Source organism: Lolium rigidum, chromosome 7, assembly GCF_022539505.1.
Source record: "Lolium rigidum isolate FL_2022 chromosome 7, APGP_CSIRO_Lrig_0.1, whole genome shotgun sequence".
NCBI lineage: Eukaryota > Viridiplantae > Streptophyta > Magnoliopsida > Poales > Poaceae > Lolium > Lolium rigidum.
This window is the reverse complement of record NC_061514.1, coordinates 6,020,133-6,033,920: the sequence shown is the minus strand read 5'-3', so window position 1 is coordinate 6,033,920 and position 13,788 is coordinate 6,020,133. Positions and strand designations below refer to the sequence as shown.

The following is a 13,788-nucleotide window of genomic DNA, read 5'->3' as shown; positions in this document are numbered from 1 at the left end:
AATACTAAATTAGCATTGCGCTACCACGATCCCATTATCGATCACGTGCTTTCTCCACCACTCTACACACATGTACGTAAGCGTAGACTTGTTCACACATCTACAAATTGGATGTAGACATAATATTTGCAGAGAGAGGGCGCTTTTTTCATAGTGGTTGCCAAAAATCAATCAAAAAACATTACCTTAGAAAATGTTAGCTTTAAAGGTCCTCCTCTATAGAAAAGTTCCCCTAACAATATAAGAGTAACCGCTTGTAACCAAATGCTAAGAGGGAAAATGTGGTCCAAATAGAATAGCCTAAAATGATGTTCTAGAAAAAACATTTCCAACATAACTATATATCTATACCTATATCTAATAATAAAGAAATAAGGTTTCTTGGTTGTTAGTGCTAGAGATGATTTGGGAGCGACAACTTGGTGATCGATATGTCGGCTTGATCGAGTTTGCGACGCCGCTCATCCATTCTGATTTATGGGAAAGAATCGCATTGATCTAATGTCTAACCATCATCTAGATGAAAATGCAATTCGCTTCAAGTCAGATTTGTCCCCCTTTTAGTAGTATTCATTTACCTCTCCAATCTCTGCTTAAAACTTCATTCCGGTCATTTCGGACAAAAAAAAAGTGAAGCAAATTTATTCTGGTCAGTCCGGTTTTTCCTGGTTTTTTTTCATTCCCCCAGCAAACGATCAATTGAACTGAGCTTTCGTACATATAAGGACCCAAAAAAAGTAGTCCGTTGCATTATTTCTACATCAGCCTTTTTTGAGGCTTTCACATAAAACAGTGAAGTGGGCCTTCTATTTTCGTTGGCCTGGTCTACCAGCTGCCTCCACGTCACCATGTCTCTCTTCTTCTTAGTCCTCACGCAAAGCCGCCTAGTACCAGCAGCCACAAGCACCACATAGGAATTCAGAAAAAGAGAGGGGCAAAAGAGATCATAAACTAGAAGGCACGAATAAGGTAGATCCACATCCACGATGGATGGGAATGAGGAGAACTACAGCAAAATCAGGAACTCAGAAGCAGTTGGGCAAACCTTTTGACCTCATATAATCTCAGGCATGTCACATTGTCACCGCTTCTCCCCCTCCCCTACTACTTTTCAGAACTTCCTTCTTTCTTGATCAATCATGTACCTATCCCAAAATTTACTTGAGCTGCAAAGAAAATGCTCGATGGTATTAGCAAGTAGTGAAAAACCCCACATCATTCGGTGTACAGGAACATCCCTAGGCCAGGCATGTTTATTCTCATATATGTATGACAACAGGTGGAAGATAATTCAAAAGTAGGCTATGTCATGAGAAAAATCACCAGGCCGCAATGGACTAAAACTACAATGTTACAACGGATGCTAGTATCACTAAGAAACATACTGAGAAACTGAAAATTGAAGTACGGATTGCATGTCAAAAACTACTGCGTGCACTACTAGTATAAAAAAGGTCTACTTCCTAATCAGTGTGAAAGTGCCACACATTATTCTAGACGGAGTAGAGTAAGTAGACTTCCTAATCAGTGTATATCTGGCATAGGTGTCATTCTGCATCGTGCATATCCTTGAATATAAGCTATTGTGTTGGACCTAACAATGGCACCTTGCTTGATGCAACACTGATAAAAATACGTCATGTTTAAGTTTCTCTAGCTATATTTGCCACGTGATCATGATCAGACTAAAAGAGAAAGAACTAGGAAGAAGGAAACTAATACACCAGCTCCTGACTAATTAGGAAAATCGAATGACGAATAATGAGTGACAGTATACGAGTGACACATATTTAGAGAGATAACAATAAATGATATATAGGTCTCAACGTAAAAACACCAAATTAGCAAAAATAACAGAGAATAATTCTTCTTGCAGGACACATACCAGGGGGTGGCATTCATTGACATATTTCCCTCTTTCCTTTTCACATTCTAATGCCCCAAGATCAGCGCAGTACCCCTTTGAAAAATGAGTAAATCAAATGTCAAAAAAGATGCCTCCCAAGTAAAATATACTCCCCGCTTAGCAATACCGTATCTCTAACTCAGAGTTCTATTTTTACCTTATTTCTGATGGACTCATCATAGAAATAAGGCAAATACCCCTATATATATCATAGCAACCAATTCACATGATACAGTTACAGCCTTACTTTGAAGGCCTATTATAAGAAAAAGACATGAATAACCCAATAATCAAATGAAAAATGAGTAAATCATACATCTAGTTTTTACTTGATGTAGCCGTGCTACGTCATTGGCTTATTAATGATGGACTGAAAGTAAAAGATATAAAAAGCGACAAGCTAAAAGACTACAGGATAAGATAACGATCAAGAGAATAACACTAGGCCACTAGAACTGCATGCTGTGAGAGCGTTTTGCAGTGTGCTACTAGTATCATATAATAGTGGGAAAATATAAATAAACTACAAAGCAGGATTGAGAGTATAATCCATGAAAATAAAAGAGCACTTGCGGCGTGTCCATACAAGAGAATGGACTTGAAAATATCTTCTAAAAGAGTAACAGTCCAAGGCAAGAAATCATCATGTCAATAAGACTTGAAAATATCTTCTAAAAGAGTAACAGTCCGAGGCAAGAAATCATCATGTCAATAAGAACAACTATGTTCATCCTCACACCGCAATTTTCTATCTCAGAAACTGTATACTGTAAGACAATAGCACATTCAGACATGCATGCAAATTAAGCTAGAAAAAAGCATCTGAATTCAATTTCATCTAAATCAACGGGAAGTGGAAGCAATGGATACTGACAAACCAATAACAAGAACAATTACCGAAGAAAGAGAGAAAGGAGAACCAAGACCAAGTGATAGGGACACGAGTAATGATAGAGATGAAATATTCAAGAAAGAGTGATAGAATAATGATAAGATCGAGGACAAAGCAAATGATATGACTGAGGATAGAGCAAATAAAACAAAAGCTGATCAAAGAAACTGAGCAAATGACAGGACTGGGCAAATGACAATATTGAGGACTGAGAATAACTAAGAGACAAAGAGATAGATATGAACTGAAAAATGAAGGACAGAGCAAAGAGGATGCCATAAAAATAAGAAAACTAAAGAAAGACTCAGGACCGAGAGAAACAAGAAGAGTGATAAAATAATAATGAGGCTGAGGACAAAGCAAATGATAGGACTGAGGATATAGCAAATAAGAAAAACTGAGCAAATGATATATAGGACTGAGGACTGAGCAAATGAGAAGATTGAGGAGTGAGAATAACTAAGAGACAAAGAGAAACTGAGAGACAAAGAAAGAAAGAGTGACTGAGAACCGGAGATAGGCTGATATCAAAATGAGAGACGGTTAATGAAAAACGGAAAATGAGGGACAAAGAATGAGGGACAAAGAATGAGAGACAAAATGAGACAGGGATAACTGAATATCGACACGGCAAATGACTGAATACTGACAAGGCAGACAATGAGAGATAGAGAAAGAGAGACGTAAAATGAGAGACATAGTTGTCTGATATAAAATGGAAAATGGAAAATGAGAGATGGAAAATAAGGGACAAAAAATGAGATATGGAGAAAGACACAGAAAAACTGAGAACTGACAAGCCTGACAAAGAGACAGAAGAATGAAGAAACAATGAAGAGAAAGAAGCAGAGGTAATAAGAGGATACTGGGACAAGCATCTAATTAAGAAACTGAAGATAGAGAAAATGAAGAAATAGTGAAATAATGAAGAGAAAATAAAGAAACTAAAAAAGAGTGGAACAATGAGGGACTGAAATAAAATAAATTAGACTGAGGTACTCTGTTCATCTAATTCATTACATTATTCATTACAGTGATATGTAACTCAATTGCTCATTTACAAAACAAAATTGAACTGCATTATTCAGGGGTATACTAGCAAGGCTTTCAAACAACGATTGATGTCCATGGTGAGTTATTCACACAGGTATGCACACAAACTGCAGGAGAACAGTACAGACGTACCCACTAACAGAAGCACCATAAAAGGAACACTGCATCGATTCAAAACTATACACAAATATGAATGAAAACAAATTAATTGAAAGAATGAAACTCTAAACACGCTAAGAATGGCTATCACACTAAGACAAACCACTTGGTTTAGGGCCCGCTTAGTGGCATGTGATTTCAACACTATTCTAGAGGTTTCATGCTATTCAAATTCAATGATAGAATGGAAAATGGGTGGACCAAACAACCCTTACAAACTCTACACACACTAAAAAGCCAATTTTTGAATTAAGAAAAACACTTAAGTACATGACCTAGCTTTGCAGATTGTGTAGTACTACGATTTCAGGTAATAATTTTTCCAGAACTGGGTATGAAAGTGAAGTACAATGTTGAACATGAAGCTTTACTAAAAATTTATTTTGCGTAGGCTTGTAACATTAAGCTAATACTAACCCATTTTCTGTGGGAGAGCTAAATAGGAGGCTTCGACAGACAAGCATCAACAGAATCAAAGCGTAACATCCACATAGACAATATTGACTCGTTTCTAATGCTAATCTAAGCATGACATTTGAAAAAGGGAAGAGACATCACCAAATTTTTGTGGTTGTTGTCCTAATTTCCGTGGTAGTCACCAAAAATGGCATAACTCCACCAATCTTTTCTTTCTTAGACGGATCTAGGGTACACACAGAAGAGAATTGCTTCAAAATCAATACACCACCTCCATGTATTCGTGTTACTCTCCCCATGAGCTAAGAACTACTAGAATACCACAGATCTGCGCACAAAACATACTTGTGTGTGCTGCGAATGAGCACAGAAGGAGGGAAATAGAAAAAAAGAATCAACGCAGGCCTGAATCAACAACGAAGAAAAATACCCATCCCGACGTCGACGAGGACTCCTACCGTATCCTCGAAAAGACTGTCGCTCGATGGGAGCTTCGCCATGGAGGAAACCAGCTCCTCTGCCTCCACGCCGAACCATGATTCGCACGAGAGACGACAGGACTCCTCCCAGCACCTCCCTCTGAAAGCCTTCACCAAATCAAACCCACTGCTGGATAGAGCACGAAATCCGCCGGCGAGAGGGCAACACCGGCCCCAACTCCCTCGTCTCCAACTTTCTCCCCGCGAGATAAGACCGGACTCCTCCCGGCACCTCCCTCTGGAAGCCTAGACCCCCACCCCCAACTCCCCTGCTCTTCTCTCCACCTGACACAGAAGAGGGGAAAGGGGAAAGAGACGCTATGGAAACCGAAAATAGACCAGAACAAAAACCGCCAGAAAACCGGACTCAGACCGGTGCCGGAAGAGCACACTCGCGACGCGGAGGAAGGAAGCTAGCGACGAGATTCACGCCCGCAGAATGAAATGAACGGTCACGGATCTGACCTGAAGCGAATTGGAATTTCAGCTAGCTGAAAAATAGAAACGGTGATCTTTTTCTTTTTCCTTTTGAGAACTCACATCGATCTATCTGCTATGTCCCGCCCCCTACCATGTTTCCGGTGCCGTATAGGCTTGGGCTGGTTCGACTTTCCTTCGGCTGGGTGGAACTTTTTTTTTTTTTTTGAGAGAAGGCTGGGTGGAAACTAAACTATCCAATTCTACGGCCATATGATGGAACGAAGATCTATGGGCCAATATGGCTAGTTACAGAGAGATGAGCCCGATGCAAAATCTAGTACCGGGCTGGGTTTCTTAAAAAAATGTAACGGGCTCTGTAAATATTTGTGTACTTCCTAAGAAAAAAAAATAGAAGCATAATTTTTTTTTCTAACGATTGCATTTTCTTTGCAGAAAATGAGTTGTGGTCTTAACTCTTTATAATACTTTACTATTTACCATATGTCTCTTCTCCTTGTAAATCGTGTTAGCTGCTTCTTAAAATCTTGGATGATTTTATCTTTTTATGTTCTTGTATCTGTACGGATGTGTGCATAAATCGATCTAGAGGCAGGACCGCAGGGATACCCCTTTGCCGAAAGAAAGTTGTTCTGTCCGTGAGGAGCTATGAGGGGTATGACTATAAAAAGGCAAACCTTTGGGAAGGTCCATCCCGTGCGGCCGGTAGCACTCAGTACGACGCGTGGCATCATATCGACATCCCGTGAGTCCTACTCTTTCCCGCACGAGTACGGCCGCGCCTCCGCGCGTACGTCATCTCCTTCGCGAGTACAGCCGCGCGCCTCCGCGCGAGTACGGCCGCGCGTACGCCACTTCCTTTCGCTCGAGTACGGCCGCGCGTACAGCACTTCCGCGCGAGTAGGGATATGCGAAATCAATCCTACCGATTAAACTTACGAATACACTTACATACAACACACAAGTACAATTGTGTATAACATACGAGTACAGTTGCACACAACACACGAGTACAATTGAACACACATGCGAGTACAGGTACAGTCACGTACACGAGCAGGTACAGTCGTGCACACGAGCAGGTACAGTCACGCACAACACACGAGTACAGTTGAACGGACAGGCGAGTACAAGTACAGTCACGCACACGAGCATGTACAGTCGTGCACACGAGCAGGTACAGTCACGCACAACACACGAGTACAATTGAACACGAGCGAGTACAAGTACAGTCACGCAGACGAGCAGGTACAAACGCGCATACGAGCAGGTACAGTCGTGGACACGAGCAAGTACATGTACAGAAGTACAGTGGCACACACGAGCAGGTACAGTCGCGTGTAAGTACAGGTACAGTCCCGCACACGGGCGAGTACAATTAGCGAGTAAAGGGGAAAATTGCACCAAATACACTAAAAACAGAAGTACTTATCATTTGAAACACGAGTACAGTTAAGTACACACCACAAGTACAATCATAATATTATTGGAAGTACGAAAAAAATTTATCTCCAAACCTATCAACATAGGATCTAGTTTTGAAGATCTCGACGCGAGGATATCAAAAGTGAAAACGGTTCACAATTTGGACTTACGGTTCTCAAGATATTTCATTTTGAAAAACCGAATCTAGAAGAAAAAGGGAAAAACTGACACAACTCAGTCTTCTCTCTCCTCATCCATCCCCACCTTGCTTCCCCTTGCGACACGTGGCGAGCAGGGAGACCACTTCCCAGGGATTTTCTGGCACCACAGCGCGCCACTTATCACGTGCGAAGCGAGTTGCCTTCCTTTTGCAATGGTCGGCCTTGTTTTAACGATTTCGAGCTATGAGCATCCACGCATCATTAATAAGCTGGTGTACATTGATACCATGTAGAGAGAACGGGTTAGAGAGTATTTATACGATGTACAAGTACTGGTAATGCATAACACAAACACAATGTTCCTAGACAGCTACCAAGAGGATAATGGGAGGCTTCGGTGTACTTGGGTGTGCTCGGTGGCGGAGACAGACCAATAAAGTCGTGATGTCAAGTATATTAAATCTCAAATTTTTTTGTATCATTTCCTGAATTTATACATCAATTTGCGTGTGTGTGTGTTTTAAAGGTTTTTCTCAAAACCTGTGTAGTCAATTGACCACACAAACTTAACGTGGCTCCGCCACTGGGTGTGCTACGCCGTCGTGAAGCGGTTAAAGCATGTACAATGATTATATTTTATTAATTTCAGAAATGTACAATGGTCGCCCTTTCCTTCTCCTTCACCTCCCTCTACCGCTGTCGGAGAATGTGGTTCTCCTAACACAGCGCCATGGATGGCGGGGCAAGTACCTAAGAGCATCAATGATTTCACTAGGGATGTAAGGGTGTAAAAGATAGGATAATTTCCGCATCGAAATCGGCGCTGAATCCGTTTTACGGTATCCATATTCAATTTTAAAGAATCCGGTGGATAAGGATATCTGATTCCGAAGTGGTGCTCCGGATATGGTATAGGATACGGTATAGCAAATAGCATGCGGATATGGATTATCCGAAATTTAATTAGGATAATTTGAAGGTTTAAAACCGGATAATCCGATTTTTGAGTCAAAAGGAAAGACCAATCTTCAAAGGTTATTAGTTATTAAGTTACCAAATTCATTTGGCGAGCATGTTTATATCTAAACTTCTAACAATCTTGAGTTTTATCGCATTATGTCTCTTTCTTTTTAACTGCACAAGACTAAAAGTTTAAATCTCTCTCGAGATTTGCAAGAGCTATAACTCTCTACCGATGAGAGCATATATCCGACTATTTTTGTTTTCGGATCGAGTCCGCTCCATTTCTGATTCGAATCCGCACACCGATATATCCGCATTTAAATCCAAAACCGATCAATATCTGCTTCGATCTGAATCCGAAAAAAATATATGGTAGAGGATATGGTATGAGAAAAATCCGATCCGATCTGATCCGTTTACACCCCTAGATTTCACCAATAAGGGCATCTTCAACGATGCATTTCAGACGCCTAAAATAGTTGCGTGCGTCCGTTTGTGTCGGACCACGGACATAAATATGGTTATTTTTTTTACCGCGTGTCTGTTTGCGTTTGGATGTTTTTCCAACATTTTTTGATAGCTAAATGCATAAAATATACATACGGAAAACAAGAAGAAAGAATAAGGACCTAGACTACTTGTTGCCTCTCGGGGCGGTTGACGGCCCGGCCACGTCGTTGCCTCCCTCCCTACTCCTTAGCTTCTCCGATGCCTGATACGTCCAAAACGTATCTACTTTCCCGAACACTTTTGCTATTGTTTTGCTTCTAATTTGTGTATTTTGGATGCAACTAACACGGACTAACGCTGTTTTCGAGCAGAACTGATTCGGTGTCTCGTTTTTGTGCAGAAATTCAACTTTCGGGAAAAACCTCGGAATTTATGCGGAAGGTCCTATTTTCCCAGAATACTTACGGAGCCAGAAGGGCAAGCCAGGTGGGGGCCCGAGGGCCCCACACACTAGGCCGGCGCGGCCCAGGAGGGGCCCGCGCGGCCCTAGCGTGTGGCGGCCTCGGTCGGCCCCCGACGCCTGATACGTCCAAAACGTATCTACTTTCCCGAACACTTTTGCTATTGTTTTGCCTCTAATTTGTGTATTTTGGATGCAACTAACACGGACTAACACTGTTTTCAGCAGAACTGTTCTAGTGTCTCGTTTTTGTGCAGAAATCCAACTTTCAGGAAAAACCTCGGAATTTATGCAGAAGACCCTATTTTCCCAGAATACTTACGGAGCCAGAAGGGCAAGTCAGGTGGAGGCCCGAGGGCCCCACACCCTAGGGCGGCGCGGCCCTAGCGTGTGGCCCCCTCGGCAGGCCTCTGACACCCTCCTTCGGACTACTTATCGCCTTCGACCTAAAAACGGACGGGGAGAAGTCGAAGTCGCCAGAAACCCTCCAGAACGCCGCCACATCGCGAAACTCCGTCTCGGGAGCCAGAAGTCTGCGTTCTGGCACTCCGCCGGGATGGGGAATTGGAGGAGATCATCGCCATCATCACCACCGACGCCTCTCCATCGACCATGTTTCCCCCATCCATGTGTGAGTAATTCCCCCGCTGTAGGCTGAAGGGGATGGTAGGGATTGGATGAGATTGGTCATGTAATAGTGTAAGATTGTTAGGGCATAGTGCCTAGTGTCCGTAATTGGTACTTTGATGATATTGTTGCAACTTGTTATGCTTAATGCTTGTCACTAGGGCCCGAGTGCCATGATCTCAGATCTGAACATGTTATTGTTTCATCATGATATTCATTGTTTATGGTCTTACCTGCAAGTTGTATACACATGTCGCTGTCCGGAACCAATGGCCCCGAAGTGACGAAATCGGGACAACCGGAGGGGATGGTAGTGATGTGAGGATCACATGTGTTCACGGAGTGTTAATGCTTTGCTCCGGTACTCTATTAAAAGGAGTACCTTAATATCCGGTGAAGGAGATATGCCCTAGAGGCAATAATAAAGTGGTTATTATTTATATCTTTGTGTTTATGATAAATGTTTATATATCATGCTATAATTGTATTAACCGAAACATTAGTACATGTGTGATATGTAGACAACAAAGAAGTCCCTAATATGCCTCTTAAACTAGCTTGTTGATTAATGGATGATTAGTTTCATAATCATGAACATTGGATGTTATTAATAACAAGGTTATATCATTATATGAATGATGTAATGGACACACCCAATTAAGCGTAGCATAAGATCTCGTCATTAAGTTTTTTGCTATAAGCTTTCGATACATAGTTACCTAGTCCTTATGACCATGAGATCATGTAAATCACTTATACCGGAAAGGTACTTTGATTACATCAAACGCCACTTGCGTAAATGGGTGGTTATAAAGGTGGGATTAAGTATCCGGAAAGTATGAGTTGAGGCATATGGATCAACGGTGGGATTTGTCCATCCCGATGACGGATAGATATACTCTGGGCCCTCTCGGTGGAATGTCGTCTAATGTCTTGCAAGCATATGAATAAGTTCATAAGAGACCACATACCACGGTACGAGTAAAGAGTACTTGTCAGGAGACGAGGTTGAACGAGGTATAGAGTGATACCGAAGATCAAACCTCGGACAAGTAAAATATCGCGTGACAAAGGGAATTGGTAATATATGTGAATGGTTCATTCGATCACTAAAGTCATCGTTGAATATGTGGGAGCCATTATGGATCTCCAGATCCCGCTATTGGTTATTGGTCGGAGTGAGTACTCGACCATGTCCGCATAGTTCGCGAACCGTAGGGTGACACACTTAAAGTTGGATGTTGAAATGGTAGAACTTGAATATGGAATGGAGTTGGAATATTTGTTCGGAGTCCCGGATGTGATCCCGGACATCACGAGGAGTTCCGGAATGGTCCGGAGAATAAGATTCATATATAGGAAGTCATATTCCAAGTTTGGAAATGATCCGGTGCATTTATGGCGAGGTTCTAGAAGGTTCTAGAAAAGTCCGGAAGAATTGCATTATGGAAGGTGGAGTCCGGAGGGACTCCACTAGCATGGCCGGCCAGCCCTAAGGGGAAGGAATCCCGGGTGGATTCCACACGAGGTGGCCGGCCACCCACCTAAGGAAAAGGTGGGAGTCCCACCTTGGGTAGGACTCCCTCCTTGAGTAGGTTTCCCACCTTTGGGAAGTTTTGGTGTTGGGGTCTTATTCGAAGACTTGGACTACAACTCTTGGGGCTTCCACCTATATAATGAGGGGCATAGGAGAGGGGGCTGACCACCACAAGCCCATAGCTTGGCCGCACCCATAGGTGGCCGGCCACCCCCTCTCCCAACCCTAGCCGCCCCCTCTCTCCTCCTCTTCTCCCGCACGCTTAGCGAAGCTCCGCCGGAGATCTCCATCGCCACCGCCACCACGCCGTCGTGCTTGCCGGATTCAAGGAGGAGCTACTACTTCCGCTGCCCGCTGGAACGGGGAGAAGGACGTCGTCTTCATCAACAACCGAACGTGTGACCGAGTACGGAGGTGCTGCCCGTTCGTGGCGCCGGACCCGATCGTGATCAAGATCTTCTACGCGCTTTTGCAAGCGGCAAGTGATCGTCTACCGCAGCAATAAGAGCCTACTCTTATAGGCTTTGGAATCTCTTCAAGGGTTAGTCTTGATCATCTCCTCGTTGCTACCGTCTTCTAGATTGCATCTTGGCTTGGATTGCGTGTTCGCGGTAGGAAAATTTTTGTTTTCTATGCAACGTTATCCTACAGTGGTATCGAGCCGTGTCTATGCATAGATGGTTGCACGAGTAGAACACAATGGTTTTGTGGGCGTTGATGCTCTTGTTATCTTTAGTTTGAGTACTTTGCATCTTTGTGGCATAGTGGGATGAAGCGGCTCGGACTAACTTTACATGACCGCGTTCATGAGACTTGTTCCTCGTTCGACATGCAACTTGTATTGCATAAGAGGCTTTGCGGGTGTCTGTCTCTCCTACTATAGTGAAGATTCAATTTACTCTTCTATTGACAACACTAGTATCACCGTTGTGGTTCATGTTCGTAGGTAGATTAGATCTTACTCGAAAACCCTAAACCACGTAAAATATGCAAACCAAATTAGAGGCGTCTAACTTGTTTTTGCGGGGTTTGGTGATGTGATATGGCCATGATATGATGATGAATATGTATGAGATGATCATTATTGTATTGTGGCAACCGGCGGGAGCCTTATGGTTGTCTTTAATTTTCATGTTGAGTAGTATTTCAAAGTAGTTGTAATAGTTGCTACATGAGGTGAACAACCATGAAGACGGCGCCATGAACCTTGACGCTACGCCGACGATGATGGAGATCATGCCCGAAGATGATGGAGATCATGTCCGTGCTTTGGAGATGAAGATCAAAGGCGCAAAGACAAAAGGGCCATATCATATCACATATGAACTGCATGTGATGTTAATCCTTTTATGCATCTTATTTTGCTTAGATCGCGACGGTAGCATTATAAGATGATCCCTCACATTAATATCAAGATAATAAAGTGTTCTCCCCTCGTATGCACCGTTGTAACGAGTTCGTCGTTTCGAAGCATCTCGTGATGATCGGATGTGATAGATTCAACGATTCATATACAACGGGTGTAAGCCATGTTGCACACGCGGAATACTTGGGTTTGCTTGACGAGCCTAGCATGTACAGACATGGCCTCGGGACAACGGAAACCGAAAGGTTGAACACGAGTCATATGGATGATATGATCAACATGTTGATGTTCACCATTGAAGCTACATCATCTCACGTGATGATCGGTTTTGGTGTAGTGAATTTGGATCGTGTACCACTTAACAACTATGAGGGATGTTGTATTAAGTGGGAGTTCATTAGTAATTAGATTAAAACATGAACTAATTATCATAAACATAGTTTGAGTAGTATTTTGAATTAATTTTGTAGTATTGGCATCCGTTTACTACTATGCGCTAGTCTTGTAATTGAGATAGAAATACTTGTTAAAATCGACAAGAAACTTTACGGTTTGGTACCGTATTGTTAAAGAATCAAGAATTGATTAAGTCCTATTGCAAACTTTTAGTAAACCTCACATTGTTGATTCAAAGAGCTATGGTTTCAATTAGTACCTAAAGTTATCTTGTCTCCGTGAAACTTGAAGTTCAAATCTGTTTGAAAGTAAGGAGCTGAAAATTTAGTTTTCAGAATTAATCAAGGTATGAGATATATGTGATATCTAAGACCTTATTACAAGATGATAGAATAAAGTTTGGTGAGACTACATAAACTCATAAGTTTTATGGGAATGTACGAAGGTTGAAGACGCAAGGCGTCACAATCCTCCAACTATTGGGGCACTAACGATATTCGCATATCCATGAAGTGACCATCCTTAAATATGCACCGTTACTAAGACTCGTCGTTTCGAAGCATCACGTGATGATCGGGTGTGATAGATTCTACGTGTGCATAAAACGGGTGCAAGCTAGATTTGCACATGCAAATACCAAGGTTAAAACTTTACGAGCCTAGCATGTACAGACATGGTCTCGGAAAGTCGTCATGATATGATGGATAAAATTATGAGTGAAATTGTTCATCATATTACAAAGTTACTAATAGTGAAATGCGGAACACTTGTCATATGATGATCAACTTCAAAGTAAGAACCTCAAGGTTATTGGTATTTGACCAACAAACCTAGAAGTTAATGATGTTGAAGTGTTTTTCGAATAATGAGGAAAGCTAAAAGAGAAGCTGCAAAAGATATTTTGGCAAAAGAAAAGAGAAGACTAGAAAGTCTAGCTCAGGTGTATATAAATGATATACATGTTATGGTTGTATTCCTAGTTAACTCACACTATGAAATTCTTGGGCATTAGTACTATATTGGTTGGTATGAAGTGTCATACAAAACAACGCAATACAA

At 42.0% G+C, this 13,788-nt stretch overlaps 1 long non-coding RNA gene across 2 annotated transcripts; it reads right to left on the bottom strand.

Annotated features, from left to right (window-relative positions):
* Nucleotides 1-627: 627 nt before the first annotated feature.
* Nucleotides 628-5,137, bottom strand: LOC124676182. Of its 2 annotated transcripts, XR_006993545.1 has the most exons (4): nucleotides 4,886-5,137; nucleotides 1,886-1,960; nucleotides 1,046-1,166; nucleotides 628-884 (listed from the first exon to the last, which is right to left on the bottom strand). It is a non-coding gene; the product is annotated as an uncharacterized LOC124676182 (long non-coding RNA). The 2 variants fall into 2 exon arrangements; XR_006993544.1 differs by having other exon boundaries at nucleotides 1,886-5,137.
* Nucleotides 5,138-13,788: the final 8,651 nt, after the last annotated feature.